We start from the raw sequence: 17104 nt of genomic DNA on the forward strand, positions 1-17104 counted from the left end.
TTTCCCTGCAACTCTCACTCTGTTTGTCTGTCTATTGTCTGTCTTCGATTCATATTAGAAAAAACTATTTGTTCATGTGAAATAGAGTTAGAATAAAATGTAATATGGTCAGCTAGGTGGTGTAGTAGATAGAGTGCCAGGCCTGGAGTCAGAAAGACTCATTTTCTTACGTTCAAATCTAGGCTCAGATATTTACTAGCTGTGTGACCCTGGGCAAGTCACTTAACCCTGTTTGCTTCAGTTTCCCCATCTGTAAAATGAACTAGAAAAGGAAATAACAAACCACTTCAGTATTTTTGCCAAGGAAAACTCCAAATGGGGTCATAAAGAATCAGACACAACAGAAAATGATGGAAAAAAATACGATATTCTGCTTATGGTGATACCATTTGTGGTCTTTCAAACTTGTGGTATTAATGTAAACAAACTTACTGCAGCTGTCTCCTGGGGATATCCTAATCTGAAGCCTCTTACCTGTCTACTTTGATAAGTTAGTTCTGTTACATGCTTCAGAGCAGATGAAATTTTCCTCAGGCTAGTTTTTAGGGTGGATAGTTACTCATTTCATCATCCTTTCAAGTTACCTTCTGTCTTCATTATAAGACTTTGCTGGGAATTAACTACTGAAATAGTGGGATTTTCAACTCCTTTAAACACAGCCCGCTCAACAGTTCAATTAAATAAACATCCATTTAGTACCTGTAAGGAAATATTATATGAAGTGAGATGACATCAAGAATAAAGGGCTGGTCTTAGAGGCTGAAAGACTTAGTTTTGGATCCTACTGCTGACACATATTGTCTTTGTGACTATATAAATCACTTAATCTTTAAGTATCCTAGCTTGGTTTATGACCAGGAAGTTGAAAGTTAATTTCTAATCTACACTGGTGGAAGATATTTCCACATCGCTGAAATCACAGTAACACACACATCCCTCCATACATGCAAAGGCATTGACAATCCTTACTCTTAATGAGTTTACATTCTAATGGCAGAGACAAGTACTTATAAAAGTATGTAACCGCCTCCCCCCATAAAGAATTTAAACACAAAGTGGTTTGGAGGAAGGACATTAGTAGTTAGAAGGATCAGGAAAGGCTTCATGCTGATAGAAAAAGCTGACAACACTGATCCAACCCACAAGAAGCTTATTTTCTAGTAGGAGGACAAAAGATATACATAAATAAGGATGACACAAAGACAATGTAATGAATACCAAGAAGTCCAAAGTGCTATAAGAACTTTGAGGGAAGAGTTCATTTTGTCTGACAAAATGGGGGAAAAAAAAGCTTCAGAAATGAAGAGGTATATGAGTTAGACAGGCCTTCAAAGAAGAAAATTGCAATAGGTGGAGATGTATAGCAAATCCATTCAAGACACAAGGGATACCTGTGCAAAAGCAGAAATATGAGAGAAGCCAGAAGAAGATGGAGGAATATAAACAAATCTGGATAGAACAAAGAGCTCATGAAAGGGAAAATTGTGAAGTTAGGTGACCCAGTGGGTAGTGTGCTGAACTTGGAGTAGAAAGACTTGAGTTCAAGCCTCAACTCAGGTATTTATTAGCTGTGTGACCTTAGGCAAGTTAATTAACTTCTCAGGTTTGTCATCTGTAAGATGGGAAGAGCAATAGCACAAACCTCCCAGGGCTGCTGTGAGGGTCAAATGAGATAACGTTTGTACAGTGCTTTGCAAATCCTAAAGCTCCATGTTAATGCTAGATATTATTGTTATTATTATTATTATCACTATTATGGAAGATAGGTTGTTGTTGTTGTTCAGTTATGTCGGACTTTTTGGTGACCTTATATGGGATTTTCCCTGGCAAAGATACTGGCGTGGTTTGCCATTTTCTTCTCCAGTTCATTTTACAGATGAGGAAACTGAAGTGATAAGGGTTAAGTGACTTGCCTGGGGTTACACAGTGAGTAAGTACTTGAGGCTGGATTTAAATTCAGGTCTTCCTGACTCTAGTGTCAGTGCTCTATCCACTGTGCCACCTAGCTACCTAAAGACAGGTTGGAGTCAGAAAATAATCTCTCGAAAGGTAGGCTGAGGATTTGTCATTTTATCCTGTAAACAATACGGAGCCACTGAAAGACTTTGAGAAGTCACAGTGGAATGATGTGATCAAACCTATAAATTAGGAAGATTACTAAACCAGCAGTATGAAGGATGGATTATAAAAGGCAGATAATGGAGAGAGTGAAACCATGTTGGAGAGGATTATGACAATCTAGGTTAATAGTGGTGAGGGGCTATAGTTGCTGGGAGGTAATATTTGAAACAGAATTTGCTGATATGGATTTATTTTGGGTAGTAAAATTTTATTATTTCAACTTATTTTTGATTGACTTTTTAGGATTCTCAGATAGAATATCATCATTTGTAGAAATCAATCCTTTTTTTTCTTTTTTTGTTAATTTTTCTTATTCATTTAATTTATCTTTTTTGTCCCACTGCTATAGGTAGACTTTCTGGCACTGTTAAAAGTAGTTGTGATATTGAACATCCTTTCTTCAGCCCTGATCTTATTAGAAAGGCCTCTGACTTTTCTCTATTAGCTATACGATCTGCTCTTGATTTTAGATAGATACTACTTACTATATTAAGGGAAAGTCCATTTATTTCCATATTTTCTGGTCTTTTTTAAAAAAAGAAATGGCATTAGATTTAAATTTTTTTTGCATCTTTTAATATAATCATGTGGTTTTTTAAATTTTTGTAATTAATAATGTCTGTGTTTATAGTCTTTCTTTTGTTGATCAAACCCTTGATATAAATGCAATATATAAAACATTGCATTATTCTTTTAAATATGTTGTTATAGCCCATTTGACCATATTTTATTTTATTTTTTTGTGTATCAGTGTTTATCAGAGAATTGACCCTAATTTGTTTTCTTTCTCTGCTATGTCTTTTGCTGGCTTAGATGCTAAGACATATGTGCATCCTAAGAAAAGATTGGCAAGTTCCGTTCTTTTTCTTTTGTTGCAGTTTATGTAATGTTAGAATTGGTTCTTTGAATATTTGACAGAATTTATTTGTAAATTCACATTGTCCTGGAATTTTTTTTTTCTTTTGAAGTTCATTTATGGTTTGTTCAATTTATTTTTCTGATGTTGAATTATTTAAATAATGTATCATTTTGTTAATCTGGGTATTTTGTTTTACTCAAATATATATGTATATGTATATATATATATGTATATGTATATGTGTGTATATGTATATATATATGTATATATATATATACATGAAAGCTATTAGTTTTGTTGGTGTGTAGTGGGGCAATATAATTTCTAATAGTTTCCTTTATTTCTTCTTCAATTGTTACAAATTATCCTATTTCAATTTTGATATGAATAACTTGGTTTTCCTTTCTCTTTTAAAATCAGATTAGCTAATAATCCAAATTATGATTTGTTTTTCTAAAAAAATCTCCTATTTTCATTTATCTTTTTTTGTTTTTAGATTTTTAATTTCTTTTTTTGATTTTTGGAATGTCTTTTTTGGTTGTTGGGAATCATTTTATTTCTTTTGGTTCTTTTTTAAAAGAAGTTTAATGACTAATTCACTGTTTTTTTAAATTCTCTCTTTTATTGATGAAAACATTCATATTTAAATATTTCCCCTTACTGACTACTTTAGCGAATCCTATGTTTTGGTATGTTGTCTCATTTTCATTTTCTTAGATGAAATTTTCCAATAGTTCTTAAAGGTTAAATTCTTTAATCTGACTGTTTTTTTAATTCTTTCTTTAAAGATGCTATTGAACATAATTTTTATTGCATTATGATTAGTAAATGATGTTTAGTATTTGTGTTTTTCTGTATTCTGAAAAGGCTTTTATGCCCCCGTACATAGCCAGTTTTTTTAAAAGGGTGTTTTTGGGGAAATCAAAAGTTCTCATGGTCCAAACACACTGTCATCTAATTATGTTTTCTTATCTTGTACAACTTGTATATCCTTCACAAAGTGTCCACCCAACTTCTTAAACCTGCTTGTCTGAATATCTTGCCATTGTGTGGGTACCAATGGAGCAAGTGGGTACTACATCACGTATATTATACTTTCACTATATGATTGGCAGACCTCCTTTCTTAGTGATATGTGTCTCCAGTGACATCATTCACACTTCTGTGCATTTCTGCTTCAGTAGTATTGTTGTTGTTGTTGTTTTATTTTTTTTTTCATGACCAGCAAGCAGTCCTTCAGTGACTGTGAAATTCCATGACTTGAAGGCTATCACAAAAATAATATATGGAAGAGCTTTATGCAATTTGACACAATTGATATAATTTTGAGAATGCTGAAGAATTCTTAAGATAACTGAAAAGAGAATATGAAATCCTTATAGAATCATGCATCTTATTATATGTACCAAAAATGTCAATCAAGAGAATATTTATAACTATTGACCCATGTGACTACTTGCTGATTTCCATTGAAAATTTTTTAACATAATACGTACATGAAGAGGATATCATTCATAATGGTATGAAAAGGAATAGGTAGATTTTTGGGAAAAAAAAAGTCTTCAGTAAACCACATCTGTATAATCACATAACTTATTGAAAATATAGAGAATACAATATTTGTGCTCCACTTATTATATTTTTACTTTTTTCAAAAAGCGTTTTACTTGGTAGAGCAAAATTGAAGACTTGAACACATTCTCTCAACAATGCTTTCATTGTATATTCTAATATCATATAGGAGTTCCTCAGAAGGTATAAAAATAGAGGTAACTTTGTTCAGTCACCCTCCCTCTAATTAATATCAAGCAAGGCACAAAATACTAGTCAAATGCTCGTTAAAGTTTTATTTTACACTTCATGGATGAACATAGAATGCAAATGTTAGAGTTTTGTAGTACATTTTAACTCCTAAAAATGCTCCTGTTTGCAATAAAATTGTGGTGATTGCAATAAGCCACAGAATATTACAGTCTTCTAAATGAGATCCAAAATTATTGCACAGAACTTGGCCTAATTGTTCACAAAGGAAAAATTAAGTGGATAAAACAACTATTTTCAGACTGTGATAGATAGTTGGATGGACTGCCAAAAAAGCCAATAAATCAATACTTAAGTCTTGGACAGATAGCATAGATGGACAGTAGACTAGTAGTGAGCTAGATTGAATTTAGGAGATAGAAAAAGATAGTGCCTTTATTAAATCATAAAATGGTCTTGGTAGTGCTAAATAAATATTATTTCAAGATAGGTCCATTATGTCAGGGGTCTTGAAACTCCTTATCAAACTGTACTCACTTATCACTGACTACAGTTGTATAAGTTATTCTTAAAATGGTCCTGGAAAAGACATTGTTTCTTGCTAATGTACTCCAAAGTAACTTTCCATACAATAATAATAATAATAATAACAATAATAATAATAACAACTCATAATTAATATTTTACTTTCATAGGTTTTTATTTTTAAAATTTTAAATATTTTATTTTTTCCCAATTGCATATAAAGACAATTTTAAACATTCATTTTAAACAAAAATTTGAGTTCCAAATTCTCTCTCTCCCTCTCTCATCTCTGAGATGGTAAGCAGTTTGATATAGGTTGTAGACATGCAATCGTGCAAAACATATTTCCACATTAGTCATGTTGTGAAAGAAGACACAACCCCAAAGGAAAAAAAAACCATGGAAAAAAATAAAAGTGAAAAATAACTTGCTTTAATCTGTGTTCGGAGTCCATGAGTTTATCTTTGGATCTCATATGAGTCCTTTGGAATTGTCTTAGATCATTGTATTATTGGAAGAGCTAAATAATTCACAGTTGATCTTTATAAAGTATTGCTTTTACTGTGTAGAATACTCCCTGGTTCTGCTCATTTCACTTTGTGTCAGTTTATGCGAATCTTTACAAGATTTTCTGAAATCAGCCTAATTGTTATTTCTTATAAGACAATAGCGTTCCATTACAATCATATATCACAACTTATTCATTCTTTCCCCAATTGAGGGGCACCCTCTTAATTTCCAATTCTTTGCCACCACAAGAAGAACCACTATAAATAATTGTGTACAAATAGGTCCTTCCCTCCTCCTCCTTTTTTTTTTTTGATCTCTTTGGCATACAGACAAAGAAGTGATATTGCTAGATTAAAAGGTACACACAGCTTTATAGCCCTTTGGGCAAAGATCCAAATTCTTCTTCATGATGGTTAGATCAATTCACAACTCCATCAACAGTGCATTAGTGTCCCAATTTTCCCATATACTTTCCAACATTTGTCACTTTTCTTTCATATTAGCTAATCCAATAGGCATGATGTGGTACCTCAGAGTTGTTTTAATTTACATTTCTTTAATCAATAGTGATTTGGAAAATTTTTTGTATGACTACAGATAGCTTTGATTTCTTCATCTGAAAATTGCCTGTTCATATACTTTGACCATTTATCAACTGGGGAATGACTTGTCTTTTATGCATTTGACTCAGTTCTCTATATATTTGAGAAATAAGGCCTTTATCAGAGACACTTGTGAAAATAGTTTCCCAGCTTTCTGCTTGCCTTCTAATCTTGGTTGCATTGGTTTTGGTTGTGCAAAACCTTTTTAATTTCAAATAATCAAAATTATCTATTTTCCATCTAGTAGTGTTCTCTCTCTCACTTGTTCTGTCCTAAATTCTTTCCTTTTCCATAGATCTGACAAGTAAATTATTCTTTGCTCTCCTAATTTATGTTATTACCCTTTATGTCTAATTCTTGTAATCATTTTAACTTTGTCTTGGTATACAATGTACGTTGTACATTTCTGCTATACTGTTTTCCAGTTTCCCCAGCAGCTTTTGTTAAATAGTGATAACTCACATTTCCCCAATTTACAACAATCCCCAAATTACAAAGTGTTTTCCTCTCAGCAGCCCCATGATGATATGATACAGGAGGAAAAGAGTGATTTTTTTAAAGTCATGACCCCCCAAAACAGCAAAATTACATATCATGTCAAGCAATTGGAAACATCACATAAACATACTTAGGTAGTACAGTGGATAAAGTAGTGGGCTTGGAGTCAAGTATGGCCTCAGACACTTACTAGCTGTGGGACCTGGGAAAGTCACTTAATCTCTATTTGCCTCAGTCTCCTCATCTGTAAAATAGGAATAATAATAGCACCTTTTCCCAGGTTGTTGTGAGCCTCAAATGAAATAATAATTGTAAAATGATTCACACATTGCCTGGCATGCAGTTAAGTGCTATATAAATATTAGCTTTTATTACTACCTTGTGAATAGCTGTATAGTTTGAAATATCTGATTCTTCCACAATAGTGAGAGCACATCTCTATCAGATTTGAGGATAGAAAGCATTTTAGATGCAAAAGAAGTATTCTGAGGCCAAATATAGAAGCACATTCAATAACATGTAATGCCCACATAAATTGTTACATATTTGGATTAATATTGTAGATTGTCATATAAGTTTCCATTAAGTTCATTTCTAAGTTCCATTCTGGTGTTCTGCTGCCATGACCCGCTTTAGTCATGCACCTCCTTGTGTTTCATAGGGGTTCTACTTCTGACTATTCTTGTAATTCACCCAAATATTGTATTAAAAAAGGTAATATTTGCTTCCTTGACCAAGGAGAACAGTCATGCCACAGAGTTTAAACGTCTAATAGCCAATCATTTAGCATGACATACATTGGTCTGTGTAGTGGAACTCAGATCACTTGCTTCTGATCGTGAATAAATCACTTAGCCCTGGAAGGTGGGTTGCTTAGTGAGCTCACAGAGCTATTCTAAAGGCATTGTATAATGCTTTCAGCTCTGAGTCCTTCTCAAGCTAGGTCAATGACTGTACTCTTAAGTGCTTAGCTTTAAAATTTTATGTAAATTGGAGATTATTTTTTATCCTTAATTTAAAATATTGATTGGAAAGGCTCGAGCTTCCAAAATCTGCCCATGAATCCTGCTCTTTATGGTTCCTCCCAGCAGGTAATGTGAAGTGGCAAAAATAAATAAATAAAATTTCACACTGTGCTATCCCCTTTAGTGTTGTCTCTCCAGATCTAAGTGTTGTGATCTATAGAAAGAAAGAGAGTTTACCTCTCCACTTTTGCATTTACTCATATTACTGAAGACATGCAAAAGGAACACTATAATGAGAATACCCGCTTCCAGTTAGGCTGACTTTTATACTGCTGTGTAGTATCAACCCACAGGGATTCAGGAAGTGAAGGTAGCAAAGGGATATGAAATGAAATTAATTGGAATACACAAAGACCATTAAGCCACTCACAGAATTAATCCAACCTGTACCTGAACTAGAAATTCAATTCAACTTAATTAGATGAACGTTTATTAAATGATCATTCCACAAGCATTCATTAAATACCTCATTCATGCCAGGCCCTATATTTGGCAAAAGTAAAACAGTATCCATCTTAAAAAAAATTACATTCTGACTAGGGAGACCACATATATAGAAAAGTACCAACTGTAATATGTGCAGAAATATTGTGCTAAGTTTTGACAGAGATATACGAATTAAGTAATGTGGCCCTATCTTCATGGAGATTAGCATTGACTGTAGAATCAGAGGTCCTGGGTTTAAGTCTTCCCTCTGACTCTTTTTACCTGTATTTACTTGGGTAATCTACTTAACTTCTCTGGGCCTCAGTTTTCTCATCTGTAAAATGAGGGGTTTTGACTAGACAGCCTCTGAGGTCTTATCTAGCTCTAGATTTATGATCCTAAAATCAACAATAAAATAAAAATATCATACCAAGGAACTAGCAATAGTTTTCACAGTGACAACATGTGCTTGGAAAAATAAATGGATAGCGAGGGGTCTGAAGGAAAAGAAAGTAGGATATGATCTCAGATCATGAAAATAAATTAATTAAATAATTAAAATAAATGATAATAATAATAATATAAAATTAAATAATATCAGAGATCACTGCTTAAGTTATATTTTAAAAAAATCAGAGTTGGAGCATAATTTTTTTTTAAAGAGCATAGTTTTAAAGTTTGCTTTTTAATTCAAACTTTTATTTGGACACTTGGCCTTTAGGGATGTGCATCCCGTGCATCTAAGGATGTTCCATAATGCCACAGCTATACCTTTTGAGCAGGCAAAATCCATTTATAATAAACCCTCTGCAAATACCAAGGCTGGCATTTACAAGCCGTGGGCTGTCACAGAAATGTGACTGGGCTATACATTATGTGCCACCATATAAAGACCTTGGGCCTGTTAAACAGGCACCTTTACTTCCCATGAACATTAATAAGACGTGAATGAAAGTGCTTGCCCAGACATTCAAAGTGAGCAGCAGTCACGGTCTAGGACTGCTCTTACAGGCTAATGTATCAGAGTGACAACTGTTACTTTTTCCTTGAGGCAGATTCCTTAGTCACGTGATAGCTTGGCAACAAATGGAGGAGTACCTGCTCTCCTAGTTTCTTGGAAAGCAATCTTTACTTTTTCCTTTTTTAACCTAAAAAAAAAAAAGAATTTGACAACATTATTTTTGATTTAATATGCTTTCCGGCCTACAAAATAAGTGACAGTGCATTGTATTCTATAATAATGTGGAACAGTTGAAACAAGCATGCATTGAATAAAATAAGGGATTCATGAATATATGCTTTTAAAAATAGTAATATTCAAAATGAGCTAGGCTTGTCAGAAAAACAAACAAAGGAATAAAACCCAGCCAAGGATGATGATGTTCGTTTGTGGCCTCTAAACACTACCTTATTAACAATAAACTATCTGACTATGTACGACCTCATGATAGCAGTTTTGTTTGCCTATGACTGCTGACATTCTCTCTATGGAGAGTAGAAGCTGCTTCTCTGTCTCATCGTTAAATGGTTGACAGATTGCTACTGCATGAATTGTTGTTGTTGTGTTGTTGTGTTGTTGTTGTTGTTGTTGTTTGTTCTTCTTTCTTAAAGAAGACCATGACACCAGAAAGGTGATGCTGTGACTTGCAAATGAATTGGATTTAAGTGAGGGAGGGCTGTGGAAAGTCACCAGCTTCACTTTCTCCTCTGGAGCAATCTGGTTCCAGTAGCAAGTGGTAACTTATTGAAGATAAGCTCATTGCTTGCCTGGGGTTGGCGCAGGAGGCCAGATGTAAAATCATCTTTTTGTTCTCTCAAACATAGATTCTAAGCAGATGATTGCTGAGGTTTCCTGAGGAAGTAACAGTTTACAAATCTGGGAATGAGGGGCAGCTAGGTAGGGCAATGGATAGCGCTCCAGCCTTAGAGTCAGGAGGACCTGAGTTCAAATCCAGCCTCAGACACTTGATACTTACTAGCTGTGTGACCCTGGGCAAGTCACTTAACCCCAATTGCCTCACCAAAAAAGAGAAAAAAAAACAATTCTGGGAACTTTTGCAGAAATCAAGGGACTCCAACTTCTACAGAAATGTTTCTTTGCTTTTTTTTGCAAGACATTGTTAGGGAGGTAGGTATGTTAAAAAGGAAAGAGAGAAGATACAGGAAATCTATGTCTTGTGGTTGAGTTTACACCATTACAAATCAATCCATGGGGAAAGGAAAATTCTATCACCAAGTAATTGGAAGCATTCGGGTAACAGAATGATTTTTTCTATTTTCAGACTATTTGGGGCCATGTATTGGTACAGTGGGATACAGTGAAAAGAACACTGGTTCTAGAATCAGAGAAGTAAGAGAGCCTGGGTTCAGATCTCACTTCTGATATTCACTACCTGCTTGACTTTGCACAAGTCACAGCCTTCATGAGCTATGGTTTCCTCTTAGGGAAAAGGTGGGAAATGATCTCTGAAGTTCCTTGGAAGAGGGGTTCAATACCAGTCTTATGAGTGAGCTCCAGTTTGTGATTTACAGAATTACAAAACCAGAGAATTTCAGTTTTGGAAAGGATCGCAGAGGTCTTCCAGTCCAAACTGTATTGAACAGGAATTTTCAATGACCTGAGAGACTACACTTGGATGGCCCACTAAGAACTCAATTCACTTTGTCTAAATAAAATTTATCAAACCTCTCTTTCCAACTTCATTCACCATATCAACCAACTTTAATTTTGTGCTTATCTTTAAATATTTGACTCTCATATGTGCTTCACATCTAATAAAGTATTAAGTTCTATTGATTTTTCCTTCTAAATGTTTCTTGCATTTGCTTTTTTATTCTATGCTCCTCCCTTCATTACAATTCTGACACACCAACTCAGACTTGAATTCAGATATGAATCTAAGGGTAGGCTACAATAGAGTACAATACATGGGCAGGGGGGGCAACTAGGGACATATTGAAATATTTATTTTTTAAATGTACCTAATTTTAATGTCATAAAAGTCTATTTTCTGGAGCATGTAAACTAATTATTTTATGATGATTTAAGCTGCATGAGTGGCAGTCAAGGCTGAAAACCTTCAGTGGACTATAACACAAGGTGTAGTGGGGGCAGATTTTATTTTGGAATAAATTTCAAAATTTTTCAAGGCTTGTCCCAAATCTTCATAGATTATCACAATAATTCACTAATAAGTCTCCTTGATTCAGTGCTCTTCTATGATCCATGCTCATATTTTTGTCTGATTAATCCTGAAAAGAAAAAATCTCTAATATCTATCTATCTATGTATCTATCTATGCATCTATGTATCTATCTATCTATCTATCTATCTATCTATCTATCTATCTATCTATCTATCTGTCTATCCATCTATCTATCTATCATCTATCTATTATTGTATCTAATAACTTTTATCAGCTTATTGAGAAGCGGCTTGGTACAGTATATGGAGCATCTACATGGCACAGTGGGACAAAGCCCTGGTCCTGGAGTCAAGAAGACCAGAATTAAAATCTGTCCTCAGACACTTATTAGCTGTGTGACCTTGGGCAAGTTACTTAAACTATTTGCCTCAGTTTAGCCTTCTATAAAATGGGGATAATAATGGCATCCAACTCTCAACATAGATGTGAGGATCAAATGAGATAATTGTAAAGTACTTAGCATAGTGTCTGGCTATAGGAAGTGTCATGTAAATGTTAGGGATGATCATTATTATCATTGACATAATCATCAACATTATTATTATGATACAGAGTTGTGTAGGAAGACCTGGGTTCAAATCCTGCCTCTGTTACTATAAGTTCAGAGAATGTGCTATTTTCATTGGTAGCTAAAGTTTCCTCACCCATGCTACTTCCCCAGACATAGAATGTCAGAGAAATAGTAGTTAAGGAAAATTCATGAATCACGAGGTGGTTATTTGTAGGATGAGAAAAATCAGAAACATCAGTTTTGAGAGTGGCTAAAAAAAATGGGTCATTCATAAGAATGGTGTGTAAGGATTGAGCACTTTCCTGTTTTCTCTACTTCTCTGCTTCCCTGGCGTGTACCACTTGACTAAATTTCTTGTCATCATCTCTCTTTCACAGACTGCTTATGAATATTTCATTGTCTACTTAGATTCTAGATGAGAGTGGTAACTTTCTTCTGAAATTCCCACTTCATAACATTCGTAAATCATATCAAATCCTCACATATGTCTTCACCTACATGTCATTGTTTTTTTTTTTATATTTGGCTTGTACTGCTTATGAACACCCTGACTTAGTGTCATCTAAATACTTCACAGCTCTGTTACTTTTAAGGTGTCATCTCCTTCTTTGTATTTATCATGGGAGATGGTGTGGCATTTTGAACTACCACTTCCTATCAGACCCTGAGGAAGACAGCCCAGGACCCTAAGCAGTACATTCCAGATCACCAGTCCTGTTTCCATCCTGGACTTCTGAAGGAATTTTAAAGGAGAACAATCTTTGTGCAGAAGGCATTCCTCCATTACAGTGTGAGCTCCTTGAAAGCAGGAATTGTTTTACTTTTCTATTAGTATTTTTAGCATTTAGCACAATGCTTTGCACACAGTAATCCCTGCATAAGTGCTTTTTCATTCACTGATCTATTTATCCTGGAAAAGTTAGTACAATTTAATAAGTTTTTATATGTTATCCTCATGTACCCTCCTTCCCCTCAAATGAAAATGTCTATTAGGTTTGCTTTTTTAAGTTTCCTCTGATGGCTAGGAGAACACTTTGAATATGAATCTCAGACAGCATCCTTACCTTTCAAAAACAAGTCTAGCATCTTAGGAAATTAAAGCTGCAGGATTTCCCTGGACAAAAGTAGCACCCTACCCTCCTGCTGCTGTGGCAGCTATGGCAGCCTATCAAAGCAGCTATCTCCCAGGTTCCTATTGTGAGACTGAGTGTTTCTGGTTTAAAGGACATTAATGGAATGCTTATGCATTTCAAGATTCTAACTTATTTGATGTACCCCACCCCATGCATTCCAAGATAATGTAACTGTTTAAACTAGTGCATAAGCTTTGTGTAAGGAATGATGGAACTGGCCTTTGAGGAGAGCAGGTATTTCTCCAATCACTTATCTAAAATCTGTATGTACAGTAAATGTGCCGTGCATCATTATCTTATCTCTAGTACATGCTTTCAAGTACTTTAAACAATTTCCAATATTTCTTTGTAAAATATGGATCCTGTGGCCTGACTTGCAAGTGTAAAACCAAAGAATTAATGCTACTAGACCACAGAAGCCTTGTTTGTGATGAATAGGGCACTTAGAGTTGATGTACCTTATACTTTCATTTCAAAGCAATGCCTTTGTCCCATAAAACACTTAAACTATGCAAAACCAGTTTTTATATCCTGATTTTTCAAGTGTTATTCTAGGTGGCTATGAACATTAAACAATTTTCATCTTGCTTGTCCTTTTTCAGTTTCTAGTAATTACTTCACTTGCCATCACCAAAGTGACCCAGGATAGCTTTTGGGTACTAGATCCTCCTATAACATCATGCCTTTGTGTGCTAACATGGAAAAAAAAATGCCTACCTTATTCACTAATTATTTTTTCCTCCTGTTTCACGGCATTTGTGAAGTGGAAGAAATGAGAGGGAATGATAACAAAGGTAACATCGCAATGAGTTGAAAGTCTATTGTTCTACAGTTGCACCATTACTGGGGACATAGGTTGATTCTATTCCTCCCTCTACTCCCCAGGAACTTATTAGCAAGTTGGTTGAAACAAGAAGGCAAGGGTAGCATGGATCCTCAAACATTTCTTTTAACCTCTTTATTCCAAAGAGCTAGGGGTCTTCGGCACTTACCAACACTCCTCCTCAATGGAGCAATCATTTTGCAGTGCCGAGCTCCCAAGTGTTAAAGATCTTGTTAACTAGCTGTAATGAGAACTGCATGTGAAAGCTCAGCGTTTTAGGGAGACTCTATGCTAGTGGTTCAAAGAACTTTAACTGCAAAATTTTATCTTTAGCTATGAACACAGGGAATTACATAATTGTCCTGTGATCGAGTCTAACAAAAGTTATAAACACCCTCAGGTTTCATTCTGAGGTTAATTAAAAAAAACAAGCAAAAAAACCCCCCAAACAAACCAGAAATAAAACAAACAAACCCTGAGTTCAGGGAATCATATGGAAAAGAGAAATTGAAGAGAAGCCAAAGAAACATTATTGAAAAAGAAGGTCATAAGAAGACTGAGCCAGACAAAAACAAAACAGGCAAAGAGCGGAGAAAGAGGAGCTGAATTATAAAACAGAGAATCAAGGTAGCACTACCTGGCTAACACCACACCAAGAAGAAGAAAAAAAAAAGTTGTTGGCTTATAGAATGAATGAAAGAGAACTGGAACCTGGAGAAGACAAAGAAGTGAACCCATACACAGTAAAAACAAATATACAAAGATCAGAAGGGCTCCTAGTTCTTGCAGTTTCTGCTGGAAGGACATACATACAAGGGAGAAAAGGGTCCACTAAAAGCCAGAATTTCAACTGAGGTTGAAAGACTTGAGCCTGTAAAAAGAATGACTTAAAAATATTCTTAGTCAAATTCGAGAAGCCCAAGTCTCAAAGGTAAGAGTTGTTTTCACATTTTAAAATTAAAAACCAACTTCTTAACCCTTGCTACTTAGAAAAAGTGCTGAGAATGAGAGAAAGCACTTTCTTAAAGAATAGAAACTGGAGAAAGATGGCTAATCTTGGCAGTCAGTGGAAGGAAACCACTCTTTGGAAAATAGTGTTTTGAATCATGGGAAGCAGACTTCCAGAAGAAGAAATAGCAGACATCCCTTAATAGGATGCTGTATTTGAATAAAATTTATAGAAAATGTCTTAAGGAGTGTGCTACAATTATCCGGGCACTAGTGAATGAATATTAATTAGCAAATGAACAATTCTTGTATACATAAATAAAACATTACATAATGTATGGTATACAGAGGTAATTCAGTTCAACTAACATTTATTAAGCAAACATTTAATCTATCAGAACTGAGAAGTAGTGTGGTATATTTGACTAGGTACCTAGCCTGGAATTAGGATGATCTAAGTTTGAATTCTTTCTTTGATAGTTGCTGCATGACCGTGGTCAAATACCTCAATCTTAGATGTGCCTTAGGTAACTTCCTGAAATTCATCTATTAAATCATAGATGCTTTCTGTCATGGTGGAGGGAGTCAACATCTGTGGAATTCTTCATACAGCCGAAATCACAATCCTTTTTGAATTTTTACATATGTACAAAGCACTGTTAGGTGCCAGAGACACAAAGACAAAAGTAAACCATTCTCTTCCCTAAAGAAGTTCATATTCTACTCAGGGAATAAAGCACATACACAGATGAATAAATATAAGGCAATTTGAAGAGGAAAACATTAACACCCGGAAAATTTCTTTGAGGAGCTGCGGAAAATTGCATCTCAGGCATATAGGATGACTTATGCAAAAGCATAGAGGCAGGATATGTAGGTGAAGAAATTTCTTCTACTAATGCATGTTTTACACTTTTTTTTTCAATTTTTAGTCTTAGAGAGTTGAGTTGCCTAAAGAACAGAGAGACTGTCACTTGCCTGGGGTCATATAGCAAGTATATGTTGGAGGACTTGGACCCAGGTCATGACTTTGAGGACAAACCTTTTCCATTACATAATACAATCATGTCATTTCATAAAGTGCAGAAGATCCAGGATAGAGAAGGCTGATACAATAGAATTTTCCAGATATAAACAGGTGGTCCCCAGAAGATCATGGGAATGTCAAACCACAGTGACCAGAACCAGAACTGAAGGCTAAATGGTCACTGATGAGCAAACATAGTGGTACTATTGCCTGAGTGATACAGGAACAATACCTCCTTCCTACTAGAGCCTTGAGGGCTAATATAAAGAACTATACTAACTTTTGCCACATGGGTATCATGAAGATAAACAAGAGCAGGCATGAGAATCTTATGACTGATGCTTATGTGACATTTGAGGGTGATAAGGGAGAATGATGTTTTTAAGCATTATGGAAATGGAAAGAGAGAGAGTGATAACTTAATTAGTATCATGTTCTACATCCAGGAGACAAAGGCAATTCAGACTATTTATTTAGCATGCTTATTATCCATAGATCTGCTGAAGCATGGTAGATTCAATAAAGTATTAGTATATCTACTAGGTGGTACTATAGAATAATTAACTATTCCAAGATTTGGAGGTTTAGGTAGAAAGTGAAAGTGAAAAGAAGAACTCCATCTTTCCTTAGGAATGTGAGCAGGGCAGATTCTTTCCAGACCATGCTTTTCTTTTCCCATTGGATAGCCTGTTCTTTTTGCCCTTACCTGTATTCCACCCTTCAATCCAAGGGCCATAAACTTCACTGAGACATTTGGTACTCTATGCCATTTGAATCTTAATTTTCGCTTATTAGTCTATGGTCCCAAGTCACATGGTTCATCTAGTTCTATTATGAACTTACAAATGACTAATAAAAAAGACCAAAATAAAAGATCTGATAATAACTCCAATTTCCCCAAAGACAGAATGAAACCTTAGCTATTTTAAACTGAGGTTTAAACCTCTGTCCTTTTTAGTTCTGTGTTTCCAAGGTATCTACTGGTTGATTCCATTTCAATCTCTTTGTATATAATTAATTAACAGACATGAATCACAGAGCAGTTATGACTGGTTGTAGTTTTACAGGAAACACAAAATTGAACCTTCCCTATCTCCAGATTTTTCTAGTCATACCCTTGCTTAGTGAG

Source organism: Phascolarctos cinereus, unplaced genomic scaffold (assembly GCF_003287225.1).
Source record: "Phascolarctos cinereus isolate Bilbo 61053 unplaced genomic scaffold, phaCin_HiC Scaffold_4;HRSCAF=312, whole genome shotgun sequence".
Classification (NCBI taxonomy): domain Eukaryota; kingdom Metazoa; phylum Chordata; class Mammalia; order Diprotodontia; family Phascolarctidae; genus Phascolarctos; species Phascolarctos cinereus.